The sequence below is a fragment of the Galeopterus variegatus genome, unplaced genomic scaffold, assembly GCF_000696425.1.
Source record: "Galeopterus variegatus unplaced genomic scaffold, G_variegatus-3.0.2 Scaffold8054, whole genome shotgun sequence".
Classification (NCBI taxonomy): Eukaryota; Metazoa; Chordata; class Mammalia; order Dermoptera; family Cynocephalidae; genus Galeopterus; species Galeopterus variegatus.
Genome location: NW_007734165.1, coordinates 60,130 through 74,247, shown reverse-complemented (window position 1 = coordinate 74,247; position 14,118 = coordinate 60,130). Strand labels below are relative to the sequence as shown.

Here is a 14,118-nt window from a genome sequence, read left to right as displayed (position 1 = left end):
CACTCTACTGAGTGAGCCACGGGCCGGCCCCTTACCGGTCATCTTTTAAAAAAAAAAAAAAAAGAAGCAAACATCCTGACCTCCAGATCAAGTCTTAGCCTAAGGAAGTTTGTGTAATCAACTCTACTCTTGTTATTGTTAGACTGGGGTCAGGGATAGAAGGAGGGGTCAGGGTTTGTTCTCTGGTTTTAGTCACAGGGGCAAGTGGGGATGGCATGAAGATGGTAGTGAATAGAGGTACTCTGGATGAAGAGTGGCCCCAAGTTATTTTGGAAACTTGATGTGCAGAATTTTTGTGCTGCTAGCTGACAGTTTAAAGTTTCCAGCTCTTTTAGAATGGGAAGTGGTGACTTGATAGTCCCTCTGCCTCTTTTATCTGAGTTAGTCCTTTAGTCATCTAAGTGCCAACTTTTCGGAGCCAGTTGTGTGGTCAACACAGCCCGTCAGAATCTGCGTTCTGGTGGGTAATATGAATGGCTGTGTGTGATTGAGACAGGAGAGCTTTGTTGTGGACTCTGCTGCCCTTTGTGGAGCAGATGTTTCTGATTTCACATGTGTTGTGATTATGTTATTTTGAATAACCCAGGTTCTGCAAAACGTGGCATAGATTATTGCAGCAATGGAAATAGAGCAGAGGAAACTGAGAAGCTCCTCTGACTTAAAATTAGGTTTGTAAATGAGTTTTCTTTTTTTGGTGACGTACCTTTGTTACTGGCAGCCAAGCTCAGCTTGCCTTGTCACATTAAACAAATATACCAAAAGTCCAAAAGTTGGTACAAAGATTGGAAGCTCTATTCAGATAACCTGCATCTGGGGAATGAGCAGGCTAAAATCATTCTGCCTGCTGATGCCTGTTCTGGGGTTTATAAAGGGGTAGAGGCAGGAAGGTGAGGTAAGGCTTTTGTCCTTTAGGCAAAGCGGGAGGAGGCTGGTCATGGGATCAGCAGAGGGTCGGAGTCAGATGTCAAGGTCCCATGATGGACTGGGTGCTTTGGTGTCATGGAATCTGCAGTTGGTGGACTGATCAGCTTCAAGCCCTTGATGTTATTTTGGGGCCAGAGTCGTTATCTTGTAGGGAGAGCTCAAAGACAACAACCTCAGTCAGGCATCACTGGAACATAGAAATACCTCACACGTACCTCTAACTTAGGTGGATGCAATTTTCCTTTAAGCAGGAAGGTGAGTTAATAATCAGCTAGGGTGCTTTGTCTTTCTCTTGGATTTCCTGCGTTTGCAGTTGATTATGGAGGTAAGAAAAACATGAAAACTTAGTTTCAGTTCTTAATTGTAGGTGTACAACATCTAAAACAAATCAGCATAAGAGGATGTGATGGGAGACAAACAGAAACTTTTGAGAAGGATCCTTTTGGGGTATGATTTCATCTGCTAGTTTCAGCCATATAGTCAGTTTCTCATTTCCTCTGCCAACCTCAAGGAGTTGATGATTATCAGTTCTCAAGTTAATGACTAACTGAAATTTTTTGTCTGATTCTAGTTACCCCAAAGACAGCCATTTTCTGGCAGAGGTCCCTTTCACCTTCTGAAAATAAGAAGTGGTTTTTAAGTCTTTGCAAAATGGTGTACCCCAGGCTGGCCGGTTAGCTCAGGTGATTAGAGCATATTATAGCACCAAGGACTAAGGGTTCGAATCCCCCAGCTGGACAGCAGCCAAAAAAAAAATAAAAGAATACAAAATGGTGTACCCCATATATGAACTCTAGGAGATTCCTGTGTATCTAAACTCAGAACACATTGTCTGTAGTTTATTCTGTTTTAAAAAGTGTGTAATGGACTTGTACACTGTTACAGGTACATCACCTGCATTTGTTCACACTGCTCATCTGAGCAACACTCCTTTTCCTTTTCTTTTTAAAAAGTTTTTAAATTTTTATGTCTTTTTCTTTTTAATTATGAAGGAAATAAATGTCTGCTCTAAATATTTCCAGCAATATGAAAGCATAGAGAGTGAAATTTACTTTTTTATCTTTTTCCTGTCTTTTCCCACTCCAGAACCCTAGAGGTGACCTCTGTTTTTAGATGAATGTGCCTGTTCCTGTAATCCTTACTATGTATCTTAGCTTGCTGGGGCTGCCATAACAAAATACTACAGATCTTTTTTATCTTTTTCCTGTCTTTTCCCACTCCAGAACCCTAGAGGTGACCTCTGTTTTTAGTTGGATGTGCCTGTTCCTGTAATCCTTACTATGTATCTTAGCTTGCTGGGGCTGCCATAACAAAATACTATAGACTGGGCAGCTTAAACAGCAAAAATGTATTTTCTTACAGTCCTGGAGGCTGAAAGTTCAGAATCAAGATGTCAGCAGGTTTGGTTTCTTCTGAGGTCTCTCTCCTTGGCTTGCAGATGGCTGCCCCTAGCTGTGTTCTCCCTGGCTTGCCTGTAGTTTCTTCTCTGGGAGCACGCATCCCTGGATGCATTGTGTGTCTAAATTTCCTCTTCATATAGACCTCAGTCAGATTGGAGTAGAGCCCACCCTAACAACCTCATTTTAGCTTAATTACCTCATTAAAGGCTCTTGCTCCAAATATAGCCACATCCTGAGTTACTGGGGTTAGGGCTTCAACATATGACTTTTTTTTGGCAGGAAGCACAATTCAGCCCATAAAATGATGTATAGGTGCAGTATGTTTTTCCAACATAGGCAGGAGTAGAGTACACAGTTTTTTCTGTGATTTGTTTTTCTCCTCCTCCTTTTTCTTTTTTTATGGCTGACCAGTCTGGGGAACGCTTGAATGTTTTTCACTTAACAATGTATCATGAAGATGTGATATGGGTAATATGCAAGTATTATTGTTAATATTGGTAATTGTGTTACTGAAGAACATGTAGGTTGCTTTCAATTACTTGCTATTATATACACTACTACATTGTGGTATTTCCTTGTCAGCATATCTTTTTCATATGTTATTATTTCTTCAAGGACAGGTTGATAGAAATGGAATTTCTGGGTCAGAGTGTAAGGGGTCTGTATGTTTTGATGTTACTTCAAAATTGCATTCCCAAAGGGTTAAATTAATCTGTACTCACACACAGAGTACCAGAATGACTGTTAAGCTCAACTCTCACCAACTTTCAATATTATCAATATTTTAATACATTTCGTGTGGGATCCGAACCCGGGGCCTTGGTGTTATCAGCACCGCACTCTCCCGAGTGAGCCACGGGCCAGCCCGGGGTCTGTATGTTTTGATGTTACTTCAAAATTGCATTCCCAAAGGGTTAAATTAATCTGTACTCACACACAGAGTACCAGAATGACTGTTAAGCTCAACTCTCACCAACTTTCAATATTATCAATATTTTAATACATTTCGTGTATCTGATGGGCAGAACTTATTGTTTTACTGTACATTTCTCTTATTACTAAAGAAGTTGAATATCTTTTTATATGTTCCACATATAATTTTGCTATTTTGTGTGTGTGTATTGTCTTTTTATGTCAGATGCACATTCTTCTATTGGATTGTTGATCTTTTTGTTATTTATAAAAATTCTTCATATATTATGGCTATTTATCCTTCATCTTTTATACATTTTAAAATATTTCTTTCAGATGTGACCTGTATTTTAACTTTGTTTATGGGTTCTTTTAACCAAGAGAGGTTTGACACTTTTACGTGATCAAATCTGTCAGTATTTTCCTTTTAGAAATTTGTGTGTTTAGGAATGCTATCTCTACTAAAAGACAATGGTGCGATTTTCCTGTATGTTCTTTGGTATGAATTAATTAAATGTATCTCTCTTTTCTACCACACAAGCACTTGGAATGAAACATGAATGTCTTCCTTTCTCTGCATCCCCTGGCTGCACACTCACCTCTGGCTCCCCACCTGGGTACCCACTGTCCACTGCTCAGTACCCAGCATCCTAGCTCATTCTCTGCACATTTACACATATCTGTACATCTTACTGCAAAACCATAAATGAGATCAGGATATAGGTCTGCTGGTTTTATTTGCTTTTTTTCATGATACAGTATGTTTTGAAAATTTTAAATGTCAGTAGAAATAAGTCTACCTTATTCATTTTACTTTCTGGGAAACTTTAAATATCAGTACGAATGAGTCTATCTTACTCTTTTTTCTTTTTCTTTTTTTTAAAGATAACTGGTAAGGCGATCTTAACCCTTGACTTGGTGTTGTTAGCACCACGCTCACCCAGTGAGCTAACCGGCCATCCCTATATAGGGATCTGAATCCGTGGCCTTGGTGTTATCAGCACCGCACTCTCCCGAGTGAGCCTCAGGCCGGCCCTATCTTAATCATTTTTGTGGCTGAATGGTACTGCATAGTGTGTATAGTATAATTTATTTAACTACTTCTACCATGATAAACATACAGACTTTTTCACATTGTTTTGCTATTACCACACTTTCAGAAAGTAGAATTATTAGTTTTGTTTTCTCATGTTTAATCTGATTTTAGTCTATTTGATGTCAATTTTTGTATTTAGTATGAGAGTAGGAGATAAGGCTCTTACTTAGCCATACATTGAACAGCCCATCTTTTCTTTATCAATTTAAAATGCTACTTTATTATATTTTTAAAATTATTATGCCTAATTCTACTTCTTGACTCATTATTCATATTTTCCTATCGCTATTTCAAAATCACAGTGTTTTAATTACTGAATAATTATAAAATGCTTGATTATCTGCTACAGCAAGTTAATCTATATTATACTTTTGCCTAAAAGCTTTTAGGCCATTTTTATCATTAACTTTATTTCCTACTAAAAACAGCTTGTCAAACTTTGAAATCTTTTTGGAGTTGTTTTAGGTTGATGGATTAATTTGGGGATCATCAACTTTTTAGAGTATTGAGTCTTCTACAGTAACAATTCAGTCTCCTACGATAACGATTGAGTCTCCTATAATAACAGTGGTACATCTCTCCTTTTTTTCTGGTTTTCTCTGCTGCATATTTCTTTTGGTTGCATTTTATTTATTTATTTATTTTTTGCTGGACCGTTCAGGGATCAAACCCTGGACCTTGGTGTTATCAGCACCAAACTCTAATAATCAATTGAACTAACTGGCTAGCTCCCATTGTTCTGATATTATAAACAGAATCTTTTTCTTATTAGATTTTACAATTTGTTATTGCTATTATATAGGAAAGTTATTGTTTTCTTTGCATGTTTATCTTGCATCATTAAGAAACAGGCACATGTACGAGAGCTTACAAATTTAATAAAAAGAAAAGCTAATATTAAAATTAGAATATAGGGGGCTGGCCAGTTAGCTCAGTCGGTTAGAACATGGTGTTTTAACACCAAGGTGAAGGGTTCAGATCCCTGTACAGGCCAGCTGCCAAAAAATGAAAAAAAAGTTTAAAAATCTGAAGAATAATTAAGGGCACAATTGTGTGATCTAATCTGCAAATTACTTTCAGAGCTCTAAACAGTTCAGATATGCTTATCGTGACCACAAAGGGTTTAATGAAGGAGCAACTCCACCTGGTCCTTTTAGAAGAGGCAGCTTTGTAAGCAGTGGATTATCGTGACATTATATATGACATTTCATAGAGATGACACTGAGTATGGCATATGCTTAAAGAGATGATTAGCATTTCTTGACAGATCAAAGGATGAAAGCTAAAAAACAGTGAGAACAGTAGACGGAAGGATGGGTGGCAATTGTAGAGGCTTTTCAAAGCCAAGTTGAGTAGTCTGGAATTAATTCAGTAAGTAAGGGTATCCATTTTTGGGTCAGAGAAGTGACACTCAGTAGAGCTGTGGAATTATTTTTGGCATACTGGATGCAATCTGGAATCACGGTAGTCCACTAGAAAGCTATTTCAATAATATAATCTTACAGAGAAAAGGGCCTGAAACAAAAGTAATTGTAAATAAATGAGGCATTTCCAAAGAAGAAAAATATAGGATTAAAAAAATTGAATATAAAGGAAGAATAAAATATTTAAAACATTTTTATTTCATCTTTTTTTTTTTTTTGGTGACAGCTTGCTGGTATGAGAATCTGAACTCTTGACCTTGGTGTTATAACACTACACTTAGACCTACTAAGCTAACCATCCAGCCCAAAATATTTTTATTTTACTAGAATAGAATAACAGTTGGATGATTACCAGAGTGGGTGGGAAGCTGTTTCTTTTTTTCTGTTGGCAGCTGGCTGGTACAGGGATCCAAATCCTTGACCTTGGTGTTGCCACCACTGTGCTCTAACCAACTAGCCCAGGGAAGCTGTTTTAAAGAGAGATAAGAATAAGTTTGTGTTACAACATGTTTAGACGAGTATTGAAGGAGCAGGAAAATATTTTTGGTGTGGAACGGAATCTGAGTGATTGGTGAACTGAAATAGTTCAGCAGCACAGTGAGCAAGTTATCATTTACCAATCCGCTTTTGATTTGTGGTGCACTAAGACTTGAACATTGTTGGATTTCTACTGTGTGGTTAAAGGGGCTTTATTGTTGCTTTTGGTTTGGTAGAAAATTATTAAACCGGTGAAAAATGATTAATTGGAGTGGATTGACAAAAAAATATGGTTTTCTAAAAATTATAGTTATGTTCAAGATAAGCCTTTTGTAAAGGGTATTTTGGTGTTTTGTAAAGAATAAAGACAGAATTCTTTTAAACTTAAAGGTCGCATCACAGGGGGAAAGGAGGGAAAATGAGCAATGCTTTCAAGAACTACTGCAAAGGAATTATTTCTGTTGATGAACAGTGCAGATTTTTAGCCTATAGAAAGTCACAAAATATACATGCTACCTATGTGTATCATAAATTTACTTCTTTATTTTAATCAATAAGGAATTATTGACTATTAAATAAGAAAACCAGTGGGAACATTTCAGTTTCATGTGACTACTCCCCACCCCTCCAATTTCTGGAATTCCAGAGTGTATCTTTTTCATGTGATAAATCTTGTGACTGAAATTCAAGCAACAATATTAGATGGAAGTGGCATAATATAGATGCATTTTGTAGTATTTTTAGTTTCATTTTTTTTGTCAGCTGGCCAGTACGGGTATACAAACCTGTGACCTTGCTGTTATAAGGCTGTGGAATTTTTTTTAATGTACAATTCTATAGTTGTAACACATGTATAGATTCATGTAGACACCATCGCAACCAGGATATAGAATAGTTCCATCACTGAAAGACTTCCTCACTCTGCCCTTTATCATCATTCCCTCTCCAGACCTTTTAACCCCTGGCAACCACTAAACTGTTCTCTGTCACTATGGTTTTTTTGAGAATGTCATACAAATAGAATCATATAGCATACAACTTTTTTTTTTTTTCCTTTTGGTCTTTTTTTACTGACCGGTAACAGGATTGCAACCCTCGGTGTTGCGCCCGCACCGCGCTCAGCCAGTGAGCGGGAACCGGTCTCCACATGGTATCCGAACCCTCGGCGGGAGCGCTGCTGCGCTCCTAAGCAGCGCACTCTCCAGTGCGCCACTGGGCTGGCCCTAGCATACAACTTTTGAGACTGGCTCCTTTCACTCAGCACAATGCCTTTAAGATTCATCCAAGTATCTCTGTATATAAAAAAAGCTCATTCCTTTTTGTTGTACCATCATTCTGTTCTATGGCTACATCGTCATTTGTTTATCCATTCACCCACTAAAGGGTGTTTAGATTGATTTTGGCTTTTGGCAATCATGAATAGAGCAGCTATAAAGATTTATGTAAAGGTAATTATGTGAACACAATTTTTAATTTATCTAGGCTAAATACTTAGGAGCGGCATCATTGGGTTATATGATAAAGTGTAGGCTTAATATTAAGAAACAGCCACACAGCTGGCTGATCAGCTCACTTGATTAAAGCATAGTGCTGATAACACCAAGGTCAAGGCTACCCCCTCCTGGATAACTGCCAAAAATGGGTGAATGAATGAATGAATAGCAAAGGATTTTGAAAAAAAAGAAAAGAAAACGAAATGGCTACACTATTTTCCGGACTGTCCGTGCAATTTCACATCACCACCAGCAATGTATGAGAGTCCTGGTAGCTCCACATCCTTGTCAGCACTTAGTATTGTCAGTATTTTTATTTTAGCCATTTTAATTGGTATGACTCTCACTGTAGCTTTAATCTGCATTTCCCTAATGGCAAATAATGTGGAATGTTGAATAATGTTGAATATGCTAATGGGTGTGAATTGGTATCTCATTGTGGTTTTGATTCATATTTCCCTAGCGATTAGCAATTTGAGCATCTTTTTATGGTGTTATTGGCAATTTGTGTATCTTTTCTGGACAAATGTGTATTAAGTTTTTTTGCCCATTTTTAATATCAGGTTGTTTTTCTTGTTGCTGTTGTTGAGTTATAGGAGTTCTTGATGTATTCTAAATATTAACTACTTAACAGATATATAATTTCAAATATTTTTCTCCCATTCTGTGAGATGTCCTTTCACTATGTTGATTGTGCCTTTTGATGCCCAGAAGTTTTCATTTTGATTTAGTCCAATTTATCTATTTTTCTTTTATTTTCTGTTATTTTTATGTCAAATTCAAGAAACCATTGCCAATTCCAATGTCATGAAGTTTTTCCTCTATGTTTTCTCCTAGTGATTTTACAGTATTAACTTTTACCTTTATTTCTTTGATCCATTTTGATTTGATTTTTGTACAGGGTGTCAGGTAAAGATTTAACTTTATTCTTTTGCATGTGTTTATTCAGTTTTCCCAGCACCATTTGTTGAAAAAACTGTCCTTTCCCAATTGATTGGTCTTGGCACTATTGTCAAAAATCCATTGGCCATATATACATAAGGGGTTATTTCTGGGATCCCTATTCTGTCCCATTGGTTTCTCTATCTGTCTTTATACCAGTACCACACTATTTTGAGTACTGTTGCTTTGTAGTAAGTTTTTCTTTTCTTTTCTTTTTTTTTTATATGTAAAAAGTCTTTGTTTGCAGGGGAGCAGGAATTTAATCAAATAGGCCAAATACCATGTCATCATCTGACTTATTGGATTCTTCCTTCTTCTTATCTTTCTTCTTCTCTGCTGCAGTGGAGGTGGAGCCAGCAGCAGGAGCTGCACAGCCTAGGACTGCAGAGAAAGCCACAGCCCCACCAGCAGGCACACTGGCAAGCCTGCCAATACCCTGGACAATAAGGTCTTCAATGTTTTTTCCATTCAGTTCATTGGTGACCTCGTTGAACTTGTCATTGTTTGCCTCAGTGTCCATGCTGTCCAGGATCTTCTTGATGTCCTTGATGCTGGGGGAGGAGTTGCCCCTAAGATGGCCAGCAGGTAGGAGATGTCCTAGAGCATCTCAGCATTGGAGGGGAGGTCTCATGCCTGTGACCTTAGCAGCATCAGGGAGGAAAAGGAAGGCTGTAGTAAGTTTTGAAATCACTGGTAACACGAAGGTCAAGGGTTCAGATCCCCATACAGACTAGCTGCCAAAAACCAAACCAAAACAAAAAAGTTCTGAAATCAGAAAATATGAGTCTTCCAACTTTGTTCTTTTTCATGATTGATTTGCCTATTTGGGCTCCATATGAATTTAGATCTCCTCTCCCCCGCCCCCCATTTCTACAATAAAAACTTTTGGAATTTTGATATAGATAGCATCAGATTTATAGATTGCTTTGGATATATTGTCATCTTAACAGTATTAAGTCTTCCAATCCATGAACATGGGGTGTCTTTCTACTTATTTTTCTTTAAAAATTTTTAGCAACGTTTTATAGTTTTCAGTGTATAAGCCCTTTGCATTGATGACTTGTAGCTGACTCAGCTACACAAGTAGTTCTATAAGAAATATTAATTGCATTAAAGGGGGCCACATTACTTGGATGAAACTTCCTGTTCTCAGAAACCCTTATTATGAGTTCCTGAAATTGCTGAAGACAAAGACCTCAACCCAGACTTGCTGACATCATAGAAAGTTACCAACTTATCTAAAAATTGCTTGGAATGTATCTTGTAACTATTTTATAGGTTTATGACCATGTATTATAACTTAGAACCAATCATTGGCTCTTCTGATATGTAATAGCCAATGAAAAAGAGACAACTATGATAAAGAAAAGCCCCCTCTCTCATTCTTTGTTCTCCTTTCTAATTTTGCTATGAAAGTCTGGAACCTAGTGGAAAAGCCCTGGTGCACTTCTCAATTCTGTTGGTTTGTGTTTCCTGGGTTGATCCTCAAATTTGGCTCATAATAAGCCTTATAAATTTTCAAGCTTGCCTCTGCAGCCTCAATTCAGTTAATAGCCTCCTAGGTTAAATTTATTCCTAAGTACTTTCTTCGTTTTGATGGTGTGTTAAATGGAAGTGATTTCTTCATTTCCTTTTCAGATTATTCATGCTAGTGTATAGAAATGCAGCTGATTATTGTGTGTCAATTTTGTGTCCTGCAAGCTTATGGATTTTTTTATTAGCTATAACCCCTAATCTTTTGTTTTCCCTAGTGTGCTCAGACCATATATGTTTGGATTTAGGTATACCCATTTTATTATTGTTATTTTAGCCTCTTCCTCCTGTTGTTCCCCCTCAATTCACCATTTCCTGCCTTCTTCTGAGGTATTTGAATTTTTTTTTTTTTTGTCTTTTTCGTGACCAGTAAGGGGATCGCAACCCTTGGTGTGGTGGCTCAGCCAGTGAGCACACCGGCCATTTCTATATAGGATCCGAACCTGTGGCGGGAACGTCGCTGTGCTCCCAGCGCCGCACTCTTCCGAGTGCACCACGGTGCCGGCCTAAGTATTTGAATATTTTTCAGTATTCATTTTAAGTTATGTGCTGTGTTTTTGACTACATATGTTTGTAACTTATTTTTAATGGTTGGCTTAGGGATTACAATGTACTTACTTAATTTTTTACAGTCTATTTAGAAGCAATATTTTACTACTTCAAGTAGATTGTAGAAAATTTATCACTGTATAGGTCTCTTTACTGCCATTTATGTTGTAGTTATTTCATATATTCCATTTGTATACACTGAAAATTCCATCAACAATATTATAAGTTTTCTACTGTCAAATGTCAAATATATTTTTTAAAACATTAGAGAGAAAAATAGTGTATTATATTTGCCCAGATATTTACTATTTCTGCTCATTTTTCTTTATTCTTGATGTTCCAAGTCTCCTTTTGGTATTATATCTTTTCTGTATGAAGAACTCCTTTTAGAGATTTTTTTTTTTTTTTTAATTTGGTGACTGGCCAGCACATGGACCTGAACCCTTGACCTTGGTGTTACCAACCCTGTGCTCTAATCCACTAACCTAACTAACCACCTAAACATGTATTTCTACTTCCTTCTGGCCTTTGTGGTTTATGGTGAGAAAATTCACAGTTCATTCACATTTTTTCCCTATAATTAATGCACTGCATTTCTCTAATTTCTTTCAGGATTTTTTTCCTTTGTCTTTAGTCATTCAGTTTGATTATTATATGTCTTAGTATGAATTTCTTTGGTTTATTCTGTTTAGGGTTTGATGAATTTCTTGAATCTGTAGGTTTATGCCTTTCACCAAATTTGGAAAGTTTCCATCCATTATTTTTTCAAAAATTTTTTTCTGCATCACACTTTTTCTCTGCTCTTTCTGGGCCTCTGGTTTATTAGACATTTATTCTTGTTGCACAGGGTTTTTAGATGCAGTTCATTTTTCTTTAATTTTTATTCTCTGTTGTTTAGATTAGATAATTTCTACTGATCTATCTTTAAATTCACTGGCCCTTTTCTCTTTGCATTTTATTATTGAGTCAGTGCTGCTATTTCTGTTATGTCCTTGTATTTTTGAGTTCTAAACTCTCCATTTATTTCTTCACATTTTCTATTTCTTTGAGAGAGACTTTATATCCTTTCTTTCATGTCAAGACTGTTTGTCCTTATTTCTATGAACATTATAATAGCTGCTATAAAGTCTTTGAAACTGAGTTAGTGGGAAAAAACACACAAACTATTAAGTTTTTTCCACTGTACTCTCACAACATGTTTCTGACACCAGACGTGTGTGGGGTTTCTCCCCACACATCAAGCAAGCCAGCAGTTCTCCAGTGGACACCAGCTGGGTGTTCTCTAACTCAATTCAATTCCAACACTATCTACTTGGAGATAGCATCAGATTTCACAGGTTGACTGCTCAGTCCCCAAGACTGCCCCCCACTTCAGATGCCAGTCACAAGTCCAGGCATCTGGAACTTCTCCAACCAGCTATAAATCAAGGTTCCCACAACTCTTTCCTTGGGTTCGATTAGTTTGATTGAGCAGCTCACAGAACTCAGGGAAAGACGTACTTACATTTACTGGTTAATAATACAGGAAATTACAAAGGACACAGATGAAGAGATACGTAGGGTGAGGCATGGAGGATGGGGTGTGGAGCTTCCATGCCCTCCCCAGGCACACCACCCTGTAGAAAATTCCACATGTTCAGCTATCCAGAAGCTCTCTGAACCCTGTGCTCTTGGGTTTTTATGGAAGCTTCATTACATAGCCATGACTGATGCATGGACAACCATGTAGAAATGTGATTGGAGACAAAGATTATGATCTGATACTAACAGACTGTGTGGGGAAACTCTGCAAGACCTGTCTGTTCAGACCCTTTTTGGCATCTCTGTGCAGCATTCCTTCCTCCAGGGTATGGGGCAGGCCCCTCCTGAAATGGTCTTATGACCTACAATCAGCTGAGGTAGGTCAGAGAATTTCCTGTCTTGGGGAGGAAAAAGAGCAGGTGAAAGCAGGGCAGGAGAAGGTCAGAGAGTAGTCTGAGCCAGGAACCGTGGACGAAGATCAATATATAAATGTCATGATATCACAGTCACATAACGCCTTAATCTGTGACATCTCAGTATGAGTATTTGTTGAATGTCTTTTTTCCTTGCAATTTGAGATTTTCTTGTTTTTTAATATGCCAAGGACATTTTGAATGGTATGTTATGAGACTGGGTTTTGTTTAAATATATGAATTTTTTTTTTTTCAGCAGGCAGTTGACTTCTTTGGATTCAGGTAGCTGGTTTGGACCAGCCTCTCATGGGTTTTGGTTTCAATGTCCATTCTATTTTTGAGGATTTTGCAGTGCTATTCAGTATTCAGATCTGTCCTGTGCACGTGTCACCCCATAGGTAGTCTGGGAGCTGGGTTATGGTCCCTCCAGTAGGTCCGTCCTCAAAGTCTTTGGAATGATGTTTAGGATCAGATCCATGCATGCATGTCTTAGGCATAAGCCCAGAAGTTCATAAACAACTTGATGGGGTCTCTACCTCATCTCCTCTTTCTCTGCAGTCTCCTCAGAATTTTCCATTTCCTTGGTGTTCCCCTTTAGACCATCCTGCTTAGAAAATCATCACCCCACTCACTCCCTTTGCTGTGCACTTCCATTCAGTCAAGTAATAAAAGGACAGCAAGATAAAAAAGCAACGGGCTTTACCCCCTCTCTTAGGTGCACAGGTCCTCTGATTAGAGGTGAGGTTTCCCATCCTTCAGAAATTTGGGCATCTGTGAGCCCCTGCCCCTGTCACTGTCACTACCACCACTGTGGGGTTGCCTGCGGACTGGGATATTAAGGAATGGAGAAAAGAAGATTTTTTTTTCAAAAAAGTGGATATTTCCCCCTACTTGAATATTAAGATTTCTTATTCCCCCTCTTTGAACCAAAAGTAGAGAGCTTCTCCTGGAGTTCTGTCTGCCTGCACCCAGTATACTTGTCTTGATTTGGGGCTGCCTGGAGTCTAGAAAAGGGTGTCCTGGAGGGAAAATAGGAAACTCCTCACCAGTTTGCAGTAGGCAAGAAAGAATGAAGTGGGCATATTCTATCTTGTCCAGGACTAAAACCCTGTCCCTTAAATGAAATTGTTTTTTATTCTGGCCTGCTTAAAAAAATGCATGATTAAGAATTTCAAGAAAACATTTATAAATTAGAAATCAAAGTTATTATTTTTAACCATACAGTTGGTACAGTAATAATTCTCCTTGCAACAGTTAATTGATATAGATAAGGCTAAATGCTTTCTCTAACCAAACCCTCTCATTTCAGTCTTCTTTCCCCTTCTGTTAAATATTTTCGATCTGTGGTTGGCGAATCGACAGATACAGAACCTATAGGGCCGACTCTACTCTGTTATAGCAACCCAAACAGACTAAGATGTCTTCCCAGAGGTT

The 14,118-nt window shown here is 37.9% G+C and overlaps 1 pseudogene; it reads right to left on the bottom strand.

The window, feature by feature from the left end:
- Positions 1-8,927: 8,927 nt before the first annotated feature.
- LOC103608143 overlaps positions 8,928-14,118 on the bottom strand; it is a 12,342-nt pseudogene continuing 7,151 nt past the window's right edge.